The sequence below is a fragment of the Urocitellus parryii genome, chromosome 1 (assembly GCF_045843805.1).
Source record: "Urocitellus parryii isolate mUroPar1 chromosome 1, mUroPar1.hap1, whole genome shotgun sequence".
NCBI classification, from domain to species: Eukaryota; Metazoa; Chordata; class Mammalia; order Rodentia; family Sciuridae; genus Urocitellus; species Urocitellus parryii.
The window spans coordinates 212711160-212730898 of record NC_135531.1 but is presented as its reverse complement, the minus strand read 5'-3'; the positions used below and the strand labels follow the sequence as shown (position 1 = coordinate 212730898).

At 35.3% G+C, this 19739-nt stretch overlaps 1 protein-coding gene and 1 non-coding gene across 2 annotated transcripts in view; both read right to left on the bottom strand.

The window, feature by feature from the left end:
- Positions 1 to 19739, bottom strand: part of Pkp4 (plakophilin 4) — a 247528-nt gene that overhangs the window by 182352 nt on the left and 45437 nt on the right. The gene's annotated exons all lie outside the window — the stretch shown is intronic.
- Positions 18292 to 18398, bottom strand: LOC113191662 (U6 spliceosomal RNA). Its single transcript, XR_003301919.2, has one exon. It is a non-coding gene; the product is annotated as a U6 spliceosomal RNA (small nuclear RNA).

Sequence of the window (19739 nt, the reverse complement as noted above, 5' to 3'; positions counted from 1 at the left end):
TATGGTGGCCCACACCTAAAAATCCCATTGGCTCGGGGATGGAGGCAGGAGGATCGTGAGTTCAAAGCCAGCCTCAGCAATTTAGCGAGGTGAGACCCTGTCTCTAAATAAAATACAAAATAGAACTGGGGATGTGGCTGAGTGCCCCTGAGTTCAATCCCTGGTATCCCCTCCCCCCCAAAAAAAGTAATAATTTCAAAATCATGAACCAGGTTAACATAGTTCAGTATTTCACATACGATATCCAGAGAAGACCTACACAATCATCCCTATTTTGTTTTTAAATAAATCCATTCTAAATAAATACTTCTTATTTAATTATGTATTTTGTATTTCTAGTCTGGTCACCTCAAAAGCATAAATGTATACAAATGCATACATAGTAGGATTTTCTTCGAATTTTCCATAAGCAACCAGAAAAATTTCTCTCTAGGCAAGAAATATAATATTTTAAAATAATCATTAACACACTTTTTTTTTACTGGTTTTTAATACTACTTATTTTATGACTAAGTATGTTTTACTGAGGATTTTTTTCCCACCCAAACACCCAATGGAACAACTGACTCAGAATGAAATACTTTTATGGTTAGCTTGAGTTTGCATGTGCTCCTATCTCATTCATAAAGATTAAATGGCATGTCATAGACAGATAAATGGTTTGTATAAAAATTAAAATTACAAAACAAAAAGTTTTCACTTTAGAAATATCTTTCTAACTATTGGTTAGTTTTGTCCCCTTCAAGTCTCGTCTCATCTCTGTAATACAATTTGTCAGTGATTTCTAAAATAAAATTCAGTCAAATGACAGTTAACTGAGCAAATGTAATTCAGATAAATAATACATCAAATTTTTTCAAAGTTAAAGCAAACTCTCCAATTTACTCAATTCTTCAAAAGGGTAGAATATTTGTTTTGAAGCTCTGATAAATTATAGCATTTAAATAAAATTGTGTATCTTAAATTAACCCAAAATCACTCTTTTCATCAACATACTATAACATGTACAGAAAATAAAACATGTCAACTTAAAGGCCTTGGGAAATGGCTCTGTCCTGACTGTTAACAGTCTCAGAAAACTCTAACATGAGTTTTGCAGGCCTTTGTATGCTCTTTGTGTCCACATTTCTCGAAGAGCTCTTCCTTTATCTGACTCTGGCTACAGAGGCCTTCCTGTACCACTCTGTGGTTTTTCAGAACAAGAATTGAGCAAGACTTGGATGAGGCTGGATGTGGTGGAACACACCTATAATTCTAGCAATTCAGGAGGCCAAGGCAGGAGAATCATGAGTTCTAGACCAGCCTCAGCAAGGTCTTAAACAACTTAGATCCTGCTATGAAATATAAAACAAAAAGGCCTGGGAGTTCAATCCTCAATACCACCCTCTGCTCTCCCACCCTCGCAAAAAAAAAAAAAAAAAAAAAAAAAAAAAAAAGAGGTGGATAAATCAAGAATCAAGAATGGTGAAAGAGAATGGAGGTATAACTCTGTTGTAGTGCATTTGCTTAGCATGTGCAAGGTCCTAAGTTTGATTCTCTACACTAAGGGGAAGAGGAAGAAGAATGGCTAGAGAACAGTAGAGCAGGAATAGTAGTAGAGAGATCACTAAAGAAATCAGAAGGCAAAAGTTAGGTGGAAATTTGAAAAGAGGCCTTCTGTATCTGCTTGTCCTCAAGTGGTGAACAGTCTTGTCTACAGCGGTTCCCTCTATGTAGGGCTGCTCTCATGTCTCCTGAGATGCTTAGGCTGGGGATTGGACTCAATCTCTCCACCCTATTGTTTTCCAGCCCTGATCTTGCTTTCATTTCAAGGTCCACAAGCCAGTGTGATTCCTCATTACCTGATACACCTGAATCACCAAGCCACTTTTTCCTTCTACATACACAGAATATATGTGCCTTGTTCTTATTTATTTATTTGGTACCAGGGATTGAACCCAGCAGCCTTTAATCACTGAGACACATCCCTCAGCCTGTTTATAATTTTTATTTATGTTATCATTTTTTTTCCACTTTTTATTTTGGGACAGGGTCTTACTAAGATGCTTAGGACCTCACCTTGTTGCTGAGTCTGGCTTTAAACTTGCGATCCTTCTGCCTCTGCCTCCACCTCCTGAGCTGCTGAGATTACTATGAACCACTACACCTGGCTTGGTGCATTGTTCTTAAGAAGGCACTATTAGTTGGGTGGTGTGCCTGTAAAATTGGCAACTAGAGATGTGAAGGCAGGGGGAAGCAGAGTTCAAGTCCTTTCTGAACAACTTAGCAAGACCCTGTGTCAAAATTAAAAGGGCTAGGGATATAGCTCAGTAGTGGAGTGATTCTGGGTTCAATCCCCAGTACTGCAAAACAAAACAACCATCACCACATAACCATCATCTACTTATATTAAAGTTCATTGAGATTAGGATCCCTGTCTTATATGTCTGTATTTTCTATAGTGTAACACATGTGCTGAGGCTTTTAATAAAATGCTTGCTGACAGTACTGATTTTACTACTTGAAGAACTGAAAATAGAAACTGGCACTACACTACTACACTTTCGGGAAAATGTTTAATGTATTACATAGCTCATATTCAGACACAAAGAACCACTGAACAACCTGCTCCCTTAAAGAAGTCTTTTGTTCATTAGTTGGCACTAAAAATGTCAGAAAGAATCATATTTCATCTTTAATCTTCCTAGTTGGGTAACTTGTTTCTTTTTGGCAAAGGGTTTTGAGTCCCTTAAAGGAAGAATTTTTGAAAATAACCACAAGTCAAGGAAGCGACATTCCTTTACCAGAAGATAAGGCTACTTATGTCACAACTTCATTATACCAGCATTTCTAAATTCTCACCTGCTCAACATGTAACTAAAGAGTGTTTTCAATATTATCCTGTGAATCATAGGTATATTTCTAGCAACCGTCTGGAAAGCTGTTGTTAGAAAAGTCTTGAGTATGTCTCAATATATGAAACATGACCTGACTGGGGTAAATCAGCAAGAAAACGAAGACTACATTACTTATTTTTTTATAGATGTATTTTTTATTGCTGCCACTAAAAATACAGATAACTGTGCCCTGATTTAATCAATACATTAAATACACCATTTAGTGATTCTAAGAGTGTGGGAAAATACCTAAAATACCTCCATGATTCAACTATGTTTACATCTCTTATAATTTTGTTATTTTGAAATTTTTGCTTAATAGCTCATCTATTCCTAGTGCAAAGAAAACTATCAAACTGATTTGATTATGAATTCATAATTAGAATAGAAATTAATGTGACATAATTATATTTCAAAAAGTAAATATTTTAAGTTTAACATATTGTGAAGGTCCCTAACACATTTTTTGTGCCATTTTATTTCTTAGGAGAAGGGCTTTCTAATTAATCTGAACAGCATAAACTATAATTTGAAATTCACTGATAGATTCCATTTAGGTATTATAGAAAATTTACCTAATACCCTGTGAAAAGCAGAATATGTACCAATAAAGTATAGTGTTACCAAGTATAAATAAATAACAATTAATAAATATTTAGAACCTTGGCAGTGCAAAGTAAGAGAACACATGTCAGATGACTTTCCACAATCACCCTAGCACCTCCCCACAATTAAGGTAATGGGATGAGTATAAAATTTTGATGTCCAATCAGCTTACTGGGATTGTAAAGATTGTATCAAAAGTACCATCTGTCCAAACAGAAGCATGTGTGTTCACAACTCATAATAAATATAGCAATATATATAATCTTGATATCAGAGGTACCATGATAAAGAAGACATTTATTTTCATGTTTGGTGAAGTGAGAGCAAGCTGGCACTTTGATAGAGTACAAAAAGAATCTGAAAAGACAATCTGTTTCTTATACAGCCCAACGATTCGATTCTCTCCTCTTTCTGAGTCACACTGCTACTTGAAGTGCAGCTGGATCTCTCAATATCAATTTTCTACCTATAAACCAATTAAAAATCTATTTTAACAAAACTATGCTAGAATTTTCCATGGGAATTAGCTATGGTCTAGGACATGTAGTGTTTTCTGACTTTTTGTTGGGGGCATCTTCATTTCTACTTTCCATTTCTTATATAGAATGGCTAAGAGATGAAATGCTCTTTAGGGGTAAACTGAACATCTCTGTTATGGTTTATGTAGGGAGGTATGCCCCCAAAAGCTCATGTGTGAGATGATGCAAGAAAGTTTAAAGGTGAAATTATTGGGTTATCAAAGTCATAACCTAACGGGTGCATTAATCCCCTGATAGGAATTAACTGGATGCTAACTGTAAGCAGGTAAGGTGTGGCTGGAGGAGCTAGGTGAATGAGGGCCTGCCCTTGGAGTTTATATTTTGTCCTTGTTGCAGAGCTCTCTGTCCTGATGGGTTCCATGTCCTCAGGTGCTTTCCTTCGCCACACCCTTCTGCCATGATGTCTGCCTCACCTGGCAGCCAGAGCAACAGAATCAGTCATCTTTAGACTAAGACCTCTCAAACTGTGAGCCCCGAAATGGTCACAGCAGCCAAAAAGCCAACACAGAACCTATTAAAGAAGAAAGGCAACAACCACCCTATGGCAGAGCCACAATAATCAGAGATACACTATAAAGGATACATGTAGAAATATTCAGTTATGGACAGAAGCTTACTATGAAGAGCAACAGGCTCCTATCAGTCTAAATGCAATCAGCAGTGAAGATTTGGAGCTTTTCCCACACAGTATTCCACATTCAAGGAGTTCTATGCATCCCAAGGTCCCAAATACCATCATCTTATCAGACTGCTTACAACAATGCATTTCCTCTGCTCTTTTGAGATCTATGAGAGAAACAAAAGAAGTTTGAACAGAGCATCAATGTTAATGCCAGAAAACTGATGGTCACAAAAGAACTGAAAAATACTAAACTAAGAAGCCAAAGCCTATGTCTCTTTCAAGGCCTGCAATTCATTCTTCCAAGGAGTAAAATTTTTCAAGGGAAAGTTAAGCAAGGGATTGAGCTGGAAAGCATCAGGTGAAACACATCAGAAAGAATTAGTTGGAATAGTTTCATGTTGCCATCCATGACTGAGTCCCGGTTTCATGGCAATCAGTTGATCTTCACCACTGTGATAAACTATGTGGCTTTCAACTTAACCTTTGACATATAACTGCCACAGGCAGTCACTGAAATTACATCACAACAAAGCCATCCCATTAACAGCATAAACTTATCTTCATACTTTACAGTGGTCAATCATACAAGAAATGCTGAGAAACAATCAGGTCTCTCTCTGCATTTAATCCATGTTTCTTGATTTGGTAAGTGGTACTAATCATTTATGGATCCACAGATCTAAACCACTGCAAAATACGTGAAACAAGATAAATATACAAAATGTAGACATGCCCAGGTGATAAGTATGTGAAGTTGACTTTCAAAGCCAAAGAAAGAACAGGAGTCAGTCAGTGGCCAGATGGAGCAGACTTTATGATCACCTGGGAATTCAATTGATTGTTTCCCACCCCTTCTGTCCATAATCCCATACTGTTATTCAGAAGTGGTGGCAGCAATCTAAAAAGAACATGCCCTGTAAAGTGGGTGCAATCATCAAGAATGGCCACTAAATAAACATAGTACTTTTAGAAAACTCTTAGCAGTTCTTTTCTTAACCACTTTTGATATATTTTCCCTAGTGAAAAATAAAACATTTTAACCAGCAGTTGGCTGGCCCATCATCCTAAAAGTACACAAGGTGAAATTACATCTACAGGAACTTCTTGGCAAAATTTCACATAAACACATTAGTCAGAGGAAAGAGGAAAAAGTTTCATTCTAATGTTCCTTTCTGATTCTCTTCAGGATGTTAGAATATTTCAATTAACAAAGTTTTACTAAAAGGTTGAAAATAAAGATACTTGTCATTTTTTATTTATTTTAAAGATACTTAAGTAAATTTTTAAGAGGTAATTTTGTTATTTCTTCAGCATATTTCAAAAACAACAAAGAGCCAACAGTATTTAAACATAGTAGAAAGCCTATTGCCAAGAAAACCACAGGACGCAGTGATGCACACCTGTAATCCCAGCAGTTTGTGAGGCTGAGGCAGGAGGATCACAAGTTCAAAGCCAGCCTCAGCAACTTAGTGAGGCCCTAATAAACTCAGTGAGACCTTGTCTCTAAATAAAATATAAAAAAAAGGTCTGGAGATGTGGCTCAGTGGTTAAACAACCCTGGGTTCAATCCCTTGCCCCCCCCCCAAAAAAAAAAAAAAAAAAAAGGAGGAGGCCTGGTACTGAATACATTAGTAATCCAAAAGCACTTTTCAAAAGCCCTGAGGTTACTGACACCTATCTAAATATTTTTGTGGTTAAATTATATGGTAGCAACATATACTTAAGATTTCTAATAAAAACAATAGCTTCAAAGAACTCTAGAAATGGGAAGAACCTTGAAGATTATCTAGTTGAGTGGTTTTCCAAATTCCTCATTTTCTGAACCCTTTTTTTTTTCTAAATAATATTGAAAGGAACACCAATACATAACAACATACAAACACAGGAGTTGCTCCTCCTGGGTTACCTTTGTCTTAACCACAACCAGTGCTGAGGCTTCCCAAAGCTTGGAGGAGGCCCAAAATGTCAAGGGTCACACTGTACAGCAAGGTGATTGGAAGCTCTGAGCTGAGATACTACCTGCCCACTGTCTTTCTCTTGGGAGCACGCTTCTTAAGACAGGACTCTTTCAATTAAATGGCTGACCAAAACAGTACAATTCTAAAAGAAATATGAATCAGTTCCCATGTAATTCAAAAGTACTTTCTTCACATTTCACAATCAATATTTTCAGAATTCACATTTTATAGTATAGCTTGAAGGAAAAATTTCAGGCTTAATATTATGGTTTGGATCTAGAATATTCCCCAAAGGCTCATGTGTTGAATACTTGCTCCTGATACAGTAATGATTAGAGGTGGGGTTTGGGGAAGTGATAGATCATAAGGACTTTGACCTCATTACTATATTATTCTATAGAAGGATTCATAGATGAATGGACTATTGGGAAGTGATAGAAAGGTAGATGGTAGAATCTAGCTGAAGGGAGTGTGTCCTTGGGGGCGTGTCCTTGAAGACTATGCCTCAATCTGCCCCCTCTCTGCTTCCTGGCTTCCATAGGTGAAGGCTTTCCTCTGCCACACCCTTCCACCAGGATGTTTCTGCCTCACTTAGGTCTAAAAGCAATGGAGCCAGCTGACTATGGACTGAAATCTCTAAAACCACGAGCCAAAATAAACTTTTCCTGCTTTAAGTTGGCTCTCTCAGGTATCTGGTCACAGTTACGGACGGCTGACTAGCACACTTATTATTTTCCAAATGTTTTACTTAATGTTTCAAAATGAGTGCTATTAGAACTTGAAAATGTGTACCAGAGTATTCAGAAGTTTTCCTCTGAAGAGTATCTGCTGGCAGAGAGGTGGGCCTTCAGGCCCTACCTCTTGCACCTTCCAGAAACAGCAGCACTCTGTTCCTCCTTCCAATTGCATTTGCAGTTGCTATTCCAGGTTGTGGCATGTCCCTTGTCCCAGCTCTTTGTTTCTTACCTCAGGCTGCTGAGTCAACTTACCTGAGAAACCTTCCTTGAACCCCTCCCTCACCAACTCCCTCCTGGCCAGTATAACAAACACTCACTCCTTTTTCCTCACTCAACTTAAAGCACTTATTGCCACCTGATATATTTGTCTCATCACCCCTCATCTTGAATATAAGATACATGAGTACAGAAGAGACTTTGTTCACTGGTTTATCAAAAGCTATAGTAGTTCCAGGCAGCACACTACAGGAGGAAAAACCTGGTCCTCTGGAAAGCCCTGGCCACATGATGTTGGCTCAGCATTGATTCTTATCCCCACTGAACTCCAGGAGTTCCTAAGGGGTTGTGTTTGGTTTTCCTGGTTGGCCTATGTTTAAGGAGTAGGTGGAATCTTAAGGCTTTGATGATCACTTCTAGGTTATCTGTTAAAAAAAAAAAAATATGATTCTTAAACCCTGAGCTCAGTTTTGATTTTCATGTCTCTTAGATATCAATAGAGAGGCCCTCTCAGATGCTCAAACTCAGAGCTGAATTCATGGTCTTCCTAAACCTGTCTGGCTTACAGAGTACCTGGGTCTGAAACCATTCAAAATAGTTATCAAATTCATTCTTTGTCAAGTAAGCAGGAATAGTATAAAACTATCTTATAACTTAAATCATGCTAGTCAGGAACATGACAGGAATGGAGCTTTCTCTTAAATTCTACCTGCACTATTAAACTCTTTAGTACACTTTCTACCACGGAAGAAGAATTTTTGTTAAGACGTACTATACAAATGGTAACTTGGCAATCTATTATAACCCTTACCTGTTTCAATAAAGAGGACAGCCATTAAAAACAAAAATGAGAGATCACTGAAATTGCTGGAAAATACATTATGAAAATATTTAATATATTTGAAACTTTCATAATAAACTTTGTTAGAATATAACAAGGAATTGGAAATTCCTTTGAATTCATAACAAGTGTATAAAAGTAGTATCTAATTTACTATATGCTTATAATTCAGAGAAGGTGGCAAAGCTTTCTTAATTAAAATTATAAAGACATTTAGAAGATCACAAGGCCAACTTGAATAAGTGAACCCAGTTCATTCCCAAAGAGACTTTAAGTTACTATTCTAGTAACTAATCATGTGCTACTAATAACAAGAGTGAAGGCTTAATTTTATGTTTAATTTGACTCCTATTCTTGCTGGTAGAAGGGCTAAACTATCAGGGAGATCATGATCCTTCATGATTATAAGCATGAGAAACGCAGAAATGGTAAAGATGAATACATCAGACAACTCTCGGATATTTAATGTAGGATCAGTCAAGTTTTTAAAGAGTAAATGAATTACATTAGGAGAAAGTAAGTTGTTTCTTTGCTTATTCATTCCAACATTTACTAAGCATCCCTCAGTATCAGGTACTTTACAGGAACCTGTTTATATTGATTTCCTAATTTTAATACAAAGTTGATAGTATAAAAGTCATTGGGAAAGCTAAATTTGCCACCTCTCAAATTATTAAAGAAATTAGCAAATGTACATTGGGTCATCTGCCAAGTTATACCAGTCATACTGTTAGAAGTATATAAATTCAAATCAAGTAAGTAAAATGCCATATCCCCCAAACAGCAAGAAAGCTAATATGGTTTAAAATGAACTTAAATATGATTTGTTAACTATAAAATCTATGGTAAACTTTTCCTGTGCTCTTATATCTTAAACTCATTACATTTGAAAAGCACAATAAATTACTATTTATGTTCCTGAAGAAGATGGCAGATTAGAGAAAAGATGTATTTCCCAGTTATTCCTTAGCACCAGACTTATAAACTAGGGAAACTGTCCTCAACAAGGTGGGTAACTAAGGGAACTCATTGAAACTTAATACTGGACTGTAAAAGAAACCCCGTAAACACAGAAATTCAGAAACTTTGAACAAAATATAATTAATACTTTAGAGATGTGCCAGCTTGGCTGTAATGGCTTAGGGGAATGGGGAGTGCAAGCAAAGAGAGAAGACAGCCTGGGTGGTGGATTAAAAATAAAAATTGGCTTGGGGAAACCTGTGGATTAGAGAGGAAAGCTAAACAATGGACAGAGTCCCTGAGGGAAGTGGTTCAGTGAAAACCAACCCCTCCCCCCAAAAAAGTGCTGGACCCAGGGATGGATGGCTCAGCAGGAAACAGGATCACTGGCATTGAAAGCCTTTGTGGGCATTGAAACTGGCCACCAGTGCAGGAATCATCTATAAGCATTGTGCAGCAGTGAGCAGACACAGGAGACTGGGACCTCATAAAGAAAGTTGCCAGTAGTTGCCTCTTTTGATCCCCAGTGTGTGCCTGAACCAGAGTGACAAAAATAGGCACAAAGAAAACTATACCCGGATCACACAAGTTCTGGATACTAAGGGAAGAAAGTTCCCTTTGTTGCTGGTGCCTCATAAGCACTCTTGCACTTGGGAAAACACCTATAGAGGCCACAGAGGAGCGTCTGCATTCTAGTGTAGATACCCAGTATTTCATATTCATAGCAGTGAAGGTGAGACCTGTGGAGTCCCTAAACCCTAAAAGTGGATTTTACCAGAGGCCTGGGAGATCCAGACATCCTGTAGAGACCAGCATTTTCCCAGCAAAAGGAGGCATGGATCAAATCTCAAATACTCACCAACAGAGTTCCAAAGTTCAGTCAGTACTAAATCCCAACTACTGGAACTTCTAATTTTGAACTCTGTGCCAGCCCCCCTATAGGAATACACAATTTCTCAGCACACCCCAGTTTTTCCCACCATATATTGGGAGATTAAAAGCCCAGATCTACTATAACCAGCTGTGGCCCCTAGCCACAATGGCTGGAAGTTAGTGAGGAACACAAAGACATTGCACTTAACAACACTCAGTCCTTGACCCAAGGGTGGCAAAGTAAAAAATTAAGAATGAAAATCCATCCCTACCAAGAGGGAAATAAGCCTTTTTATTTCTCATTATGATTTTTTCCTCTTTTTTTCTTTTGTTCTTATCTTTTCTTATTATTTCTTTATCTCCATAGTACACCCATTTAAAAAATATTTTTTCTTTTTTTTTATTACTACATGACCAGTGTAATTCCACATCAGGTACAAGCAGAAGAATGAGAAGTTATACTCCATTTATTTCTGATGTATCAAAATGGATTCTACTGTCATGTATAACTATTTAGACTTAAAAAAACTTCAAAGTTTTTTCAAACATTATTCAATTATATTTTCTTATTTTTAATATTTTCCATTCTGCAAGACATTTTTTGTATTTTATGTGTGTGTAGGTGTGTAAGTTCTGTGCCAACAGGTTCAAAAATATGCATATATATTTTCATATAATTTTAGTTTCACTTTAACTGCTTTGCTCTGCACCTGTTTATTATTTGGTCTTGGTTTGACATGGGAGGTATAATTATATGTGGGTTTGAGTTGTTTTGATTTTACATTTGCTTGTTTGTACCTTGTTTTCTGTCCCTATTATTGCCCCTTAATCAATATCTTCCCCCATAGACAGTCAAATTTTCCTTTTCCTCTTCCTTTCTTTTGTTTTGTTAATTACTTTTAGTTAATTATTTATTCTTTCCTTACAGTTGACATCTGCTACCTATCTTCTGACTCTACCATGATAACTTTTTAACTAATTCAAACTTTCTCTTCCCTTCCTTTTTAGAGTTTATGAAATTCCTAGCCCGTTCATGTTATTGTGATTATTAATACAGTAGAAGACATAACAGATACCTACCATCTAATGCCTGATCCAGTTCACAGTTTTAATTGTTGATACTGTTCTTAAATACTGATCTCACCAATATTATGTGGGTGGCAAATAGTGTTACAGATGTCAAAGTAGACAATGGAAATTTATCTTAAGGCTGACTATGTGTTGCTAAATTACTGTGATTCCTGGCTGTCCCCTTCCTATAAGAGGGGCTGGAAAATGATTGTGACTCTTCAAGTTCACAGAGATCCTGCTGCAGGGCAATACCCACAACTCAACTAAGTTACATCGAATCTCTCCTCACCTGAGGCTCAACATTAATTAATATTACACAGAACTGGGGAGAAAAAACTCCATACCAACAAATAGGCCACAAGGAGGAACAACCAAAGAGATTCCTCAGGCCACACCCATGGACATCTACTTATATATCAAAAACAGAGGGTAGTCAGAGAATACAAAAGGAAACAACACACAAAAAGACACATATATAAAAAAAGAAGGGGAGCCCATCTCAATTGATGCAAAAGTCCAAGATCTCTGAAAACATGAGAAAACATGCAAAGAATTCCCTCCCCCACCAAATTCAGAATCACCCAACAAAGAATATGGAAGAAGATGAAATTTCAGAGAAAGATTATTTAAAAAACTGATTATAAAAATGTTCAGGGAATTAAACAAAGACCCAAGGAATGAATAAAGAAAGCAAATAACGAAGACAAAAGGCCATTTCAATGAAGAAACAGAGATATTGAAAAAATACCAGTCAAAACTCCTGGAAATGAAAGACACATGAACAAAATTAAAAATTCACTTTAAAGCATCACCAACAGATTAGAATGCTAAGAAAACATAATGTCAGACAGTGAAGACAGTGTATAGGAATTTAAACACTCAGTATGCAGTAAAAGAAAAAATTAAACGACCATGACCAGAATATATAAGAACTCTGGGATAGATGAGAACATGGAGATACAGGGTAAAGGTATAAAGATCATTTTCAATGAAATGGTAACAGAAAACTTTCCCCATATCAGAAATAAAATAGACATCAACATATAGAAGCATGCAGAACCCCAAATAGATCAGAAAAGAAATTTTCCAGGACATGTCAAGATCAAAATGATTAAATAGAAAATAAGGAAAGAATATTAAAACCTGTAAGAAAAAAAAGTCAGGTCACATTTAAAACCAAACCAATAAGGCTCACCTCTGACTTCTCAACTCAGATTGTAAAATCAAGGAGAATCTAGAATGAGCTATCCAGACATTAAAATAAAGCAAATGCCAGTCAAACTCTTTCAAAATCATTGAGGAAATATAAACTTTCCATGACAAGGATAAAGTAAAAAAAAAAAAAAAAAAAAAAAAATCATGACCACTAAGGCCAGCACTACAAAGAATACTCTAAGATATATTGCACACAGAGGAACTTAAAAACAACACCCAAAGTCCCCAAGTAGATGTAGATCATTAAAAGAGTAATCAACTAAATGAAAATCATGACAGAATTAATTACAGCAAATAGATCAAAATGGCAGGAAACCACAAACACACATACATAATAATATTTAATGTAAATGGTCTCAATATCCCAGTTAAAAGACACAGATTATCAGAATGGAAAAAAAGAGAAAATCCAACTATGTGCCATTTGTAAAAGATGCATCTCATAGGCAAAAGCACTCAAAGGCTGACGGTAAGAATAGAAAAAAAAATTCCATGCAAATTGAGTCTGAAAACAAATAGGAGTAACTATTCTCCTATCTGACAAGTAAATTTCAAGCATGAATTCCGAAGAGACCAAGAAGGCCACTACATCCAGGTAAAGGGAACAATCCAATGAGAAGATATAACAATAGCAAACAAATATGGTCCAAATGTACCTAACTGAATAAATAACAACACACTTCTTGACAGGAAATCCCAGATAGACCCCAGTGCAATAATACTGGGTGATTTCACCACCCTCTTATCACCAATACAGATAATTCAAACATAAAATCTATAAAGATATTACTAAATTAAATAATATTATAAAATCAAATGGACCTAATGAACAGAATAGTTTACAGAATAGTTTACAGAATAATCTACAGAATAGTTTACCCAAAATTGGTGAATTTACCTTCTTTGGGTAATGGAATATTTTGCTCATGGAATCTTCTCCAAAATGAACTATATTCTAGGTTACAATGTTAAATCTTAGTAAATACAAAATAATTATATAAATAAATAATTTTTAAAAGGATATAATTTAATATAATCCTGTTAGAAATCAATAGCAAGAAAATATTAGAAACCACATAAACACACAAGATTGGACAATAATCTTTTAAATGAAGAATGGATCACAGAAAAGTTAGAGAAGAAATTGAGAAATTTTTAGATACAAATGAGAACAGAGATACAATCTATCAAAATCTCTGGAATAATATGAAATAAGTTGTACAAGGAAAATTTATAGCACCAAGTGTCTACATTTTAAAAAATGTAGAGAAATTCCAAATAAATAAGCTTATGCTCCACCTCAAGATCTTAGAAAAGGAAAAACAAACTAATTCCAAAATCAGAAGATAGGAAATAATTAAGATCAGAGCTAAAATTAATGAAATTCAGAATTTAAAAAAACACAAAGAATCAATGCAACGAAGATGTAGTAGATGCAAAAATCTTAATAAAATATTAGCAAACCACATTCAAAAACACATGAAGAAGATAATACACCAAGATAAAGTGAGTTTCATCAAGGTTGGCTAAACATATGCAAATCACTAATTATAATTCACCAATTAAATAGAATTAGGCACAAGAACCATATGATCATCTCAGTAGATGCAGAAAAGGCCTCTCATAACAGTAGACATTCATGTTTAAAAAGGCTAGGTAAACTAGGACTAGAAGAAACTTACCTTCACTTTATAAAAGCTATTTAGGACTAATCCAAAGTCAATATATCATACTAAATGAAGAAAAACTGAAAACATTTCAGTTAAGATCAGGAAGAAGACAAGGTTGTTCACTCTCAATACTTAAATTCAATGAGATTCTCAAAACTCTAACCACAGCAATCAGGCAATAGAAGGAAATTAAAGGGCTTACAAATAGGAAAAGTAAAAGTATCTCTGCTGATGATATTATCTTATATCTATAAGACTCAAAAAGAACCCAAAAATCCCTCTACCAGATGACTTTTGCATCTGATAAATAAATTCAGCAAACTAACAGAATACAAAATCAACATACATAAATCAATAGTTTCCCAATACTCTTGACAGATATTTTGCTAAGAAACCATCCTTTCCCAATAACCTGAAAAAAATACGGAAATAAATCTAAGCAAGGAGGAGAACGATCTCTATAATGAAATTTATAGAAAACTGAAAACCCTAAAGACCTTCGAAGATGGAAAGACTTCCATGCACTTGAACAGGGAGAATTAATACTGTCAAAATGGCCATACTATGAAAAGCAATATACATTATTCAATGCAATCCCCATTGAAATATTAATGAAATTTTTCACAGAAATAGAAAAAAAAAAGTCCTTAAATTCATTTGGAAGAATAAGAGACCCAAAGTAACTAAAGCAATCCTGCGCAAGAAGAACAATGCTCCTGATATCACAATATCCGAGCTTAAATTATATTATGGAGCTACAGTAATAAATACAGCATGGTATTGGCATCAAAATAGACATAAAGACCAATGGAACAGAATAGAAGACAGAGACAAAACTACATACTTATACCCATTTGATACTTGACAAAGATGCCAAAAATATATGTTGGAGAAAAGAAAGCCTTCTAAACAAATGGAGCTGGGAAAATTGCATATCCATATATGGAAAAATGAAATTAGATACCCATCTCTCACCCTGCACAAAAGTCAAATCAAACAGGACCAAAGACCTAGGTATTTGATCAGAAATCTTGAAATTACTAGATGAAAACACAGTCAAAACTCCATCTTAAATGTACAGACACTGATTTCCTTAACAGGACCCCTAAAAGCTCAAGAAATAATACCAAAAAACTATACATAGGATGTCATTAAATTAAAAAGCTTCTGTACAGCAAAGAAAAAGTTTAATTGCATGAAGAGAGAGCCTACAGAATGGTTGAAAAATCTTTGCCAGCTGCTCCTCTGATAGGGTATTAATACTCAGAATATATAAGGAAATTAAAAAAAAAACCTAACACCAAATAAATAAATAAATAACCCAATCAAATGGGGAAAATAACTAAACATATACTTCTCAAAAGAAGAAATACAAATGGCTAACACACATATGACAAAATGTTCAATATCTCTAGCAATCAGGGAAATGCAAATAAAACTATACTGAGATTTTAACTCACTCCATTCAAAATATGGCACTTATCAAAAATACAAATATTAATAAATGCTGGTGAGGATGTGGGGAAAAAGGTGCATGCATGCATTGTTGAAGGGAATTAGTACAACTAATTAGTACAAATTAGTACAACTCTCAGGAAAGCAGTAGAAAGTCCTCAAAAAATTAGGAATAGAACCACAATATGATTCAGCTACCCCACTACTCAATATATATCCAAAAGAACTAAAGTCAGTATACTATAGCAATACAGCCATTTCAATGTTTATAATAGCACAATTTACAATAGTCAGCTTATGGAATGAGCCCAGATGTCTGTCGATAGGTGAATGAATCAAACAAAGTAATACATATGCACAACAGAATTTTACTCACCCATAAAGAAGAATAAAATTATGGCATTTGCTGGTACATGTATGGAAATGGAACACATCATGCTAAGTGCAATAAGACACACTTAGAAAATTAGGGCAGAAATTTTCTCTCATATGTGAGAGCTACAACAAAATAAAGAAAAGAAAGCAGGAAATAGGGAGGACATCACAAAGATATTGGGATCAGTAAAGTGGAAGAAGATTGGGCTGGGGATGTGGCTCAAGCGGTAGCGCGCCCGCCTGGCATGCGTGCAGCCCGGGTTCGATCCTCAGCACCACATACCAACAAAGGTGTTGTGTCTGCCGAGAGCTAGAGAATAAATATTAAAAAAAAAAAAAAAAAAAAAAAGTGGAAGAAGATTGAAAGGGGAAAGAGGAGGAAATATGAAATAAATTTAACAGCATATATCAATATACTACAGGGAATTTCACCTTTCTGTATATGTAGAAAGTACCAAACAAAACTAAATAAATGAATGAGTGAAAGGAAGATCAGTGGAATAGAGGAAGGAGCATAGGAGGAGAGAAGAGGGAAAGGTAAAGGAGATAGGGATTGAAATCAAATTCTATGTATATAAAATTTTGTCAAAATGAACCCAACTACTATGTATAGTTATAATGCTCTAATTTAAAAAAAAAACAACTCTATTTACCCAAAATCCTAAACCAATGATTCTCAAAGTGTGATCTGGCAATATCATCAACAGCCCACACCTACTGAATCAGAAACTCTTAAGAACAGGGCCCAATAATCTGAATTTTAACAATCTATCCAGGTGATTCTGATACACACTGAAGGCTGAGAATCACTATCCTAAATAAAAATCATTTAGTAATACAATTAAACAAGTGCTTTTATAACTGTATATGTAAAGATGAAAGTAAGTTTATGTTCATATTTGTAGAAAATTCTATAATAAAAATGGTAGATAATTTCTTCTTTTCAAAATTTGGGGCTGGGGATGTGGCTCAAGCGGTAGCATGCTCACCTGGCATGCGTGCGGCCTGGGTTCGATCCTCAGCACCACATACAAACAAAGATGTTGTGTCTGCTGAGAACTAAAAAATAAATATTAAAAAAAATTCTCTCTCTCTTTCTCACTCTTTAAAAAAAATTGTTCTTTTTAGGTATACATGAAAGTATATTTTGACATATTATACATACACGGAGTATAATATTCTAATTAGAATCCTATTCTTGTGATTATACATCTGGAGTTTCACTGTGGTGTATTCCTATATGAACACAGTGAAGTTATGTCTGATTCATTCCACTGTATTTCCTATTCCTATCTCCCCTGTTCCCTTCATTCCCCTTTCTCTACTCCAAAGTTGTATTTTTCCTGTCATCCCCCTTGTTGTGTATTAGTATCCACATATCAGAAAGAACATTTGGCTTTTGTTTTTTTTTTGGGGGGGGGAGAGTGGCTTATTTCACTTAGCATGATAGTTTCTAGATTCATTCATTTACCAGCAAAAGTCACAAAATCATTCTTTTTTATGGCTGAGTAATAGTCCATTGTGTATATAGTATCACATTTTCTTTACCCATTCATATGTTGAAGGGCACTTTGGTTGGTTCCATAGTTTAGGTATTGTGAGTAGAGCTGTTATAAACATTGATATGGCTGAATCACTATAATATGCTGATTTTAACTCCTTTGGATATGTACCAAGGAGTTGTATAATCAGGTCAAATGGCGATTCTACTCTTTGTTTTCTGAGAAATTTTCATGCTACTTTCCATAGTGGTTGCAACAATTTGCAGTCTCACCAACAATGTTTGAGTGTCCCCCTTTCCCCACATCCTCACCAACATTAATTATTGCTTATATTCTTGAAAAATGCTATTCTGACTGGAGTGAGATGAAATCTCAGTAATTTTTATTTGCACTTCTCTAATTGGTAGAGATGTCAAACATTTTTTTCATATATTTGTTGACCATTCATATTTTTTCTTCTGTGAAGTCCTATTCAGTTCCTTTGCCCATTTATTGATTGGGTTATTTGGGTTTTTGTTAAAAGTGTTTTGAGTTCTTTATATATCCTAGAGATTAATGTTCTGAGTTACAGGTGGCAAAGATTTACTCCCATTCTGTAGGTTCTCTCTTCGTATTCTTAATTTTTTTCCTTTGGTGTAAAGAGGCCTTTTAGTTGGACACTGTCCTATTTATTGATTCTTGATTTTACTCCTTGAGCTTTAGGAGTCTTGTTGCAGAAGTCAGTTCTTAAGTGGACATGATGGAGAGTTGGGCCTAAACTTTCTTTTCTATGTACAAAACTATGGAATGCTTCACAGATTTGTGTCTCATTCTTGTGCAGGGACCATGCTAATCTTCTCTGTATGGTTCCAATTTTAGCATACATGCTGCCAAAGAGAGCATGATAATTTCTTCTTAACAACGCAAATAATACTGCTCTTTTAGGCTCTCAATAATTAACTCAAAAATATTTAATCTACTGAGTTTGATTAAATAGTTTCAAGAAAATGAATGACATAATAATCTCTGCCTGGGTGTTAAAATTACCAATTACAAAGAAGCCGCTTTTAGAATATACAAAGTTTTAACAAAATTTCAATGAACAACGGAAGATCTTAATTTTTGGAAGTAACATTTGAAAACTAAAAGTGTATCCTCACTTTAAAAAAACAATCTGAGGGCTGTGTTGTAGCTCAGTGGTAGAGAGCTTGCATAGCATGTGTGAGTCCCTGGGTTTGATCCCCAGCACCACATAAAACTAAATAAACAAAATAAAGGTACTGTTCCATCTACAACTAAAAATATTCTTTAAAAAGGTAAAGGATTTGATAAAATATAAATTTATATCACAATATAATTTCATTTTACAAAGACATTCTTTGCCTTATAAAATTACCTATGGGCTTTAATTTTCCTAACAAGTTTAATGTCTTAGACATTAAAGTATTTGTTTAAAAATTATCAAAATATTTCTGACTCCTCAGGGAAGAAATGAGAAGCAAAATGAGACAAGGAAATCACACACTGAAGTGTTAAGAGTCAGCCATCAATTAAATATGAAACAATTTATAAAGATAAAGCATTACTGAAATTCCTTTTGCTAGATCTTCCACATGAGTTAACGACATATGTCCATGAAATATTAGAAGCATAGCAAGTAGAGTCAACGACTTGAACATTGCTTACATCATCTGACAAATGTCATTTCCAGGAGCTTTTTCAATTCCTTCACATGTGTTATGGCTCCAACTTTTAATTAGGCTTAAGAATTCCTACAAGGGGAGATTCTAACAGGATTTATACAAAACAGATGTGGATAGAAAAGCTGAGTTACATGACAGGCCTAAGGACTTTAACATGTATTACCAAGAATTCCCACAGTATTCTTAAATATATAAATACAAGACCACAGAACAGAAAGTCTCAAGGATTTGTGCCAAAAGTTTATTTTAAATCATAAAGAGCTTACTATGCTTTTATGAATGCCTTTTATTCTTATAAAAGCCACCTCTAACATATTACAGAAGTTGTACCAATGTAAGCAAACATTCTGCAACACCATAGCTCCTATTAGCATGTGAGTGAACCCAACTAGTTGACTGACTCACTTTGTGTGTCTATCTGGGCCAAGGGTATTTGGTAATTTCCCTAACGGATGAGTTCTTATGTTTTACAAGAGATTAGTTGGGCTGCAGTACTGCAAAGACATCAGGTGGTAGGAGGGAGTTCAACTCTGAAGTGACT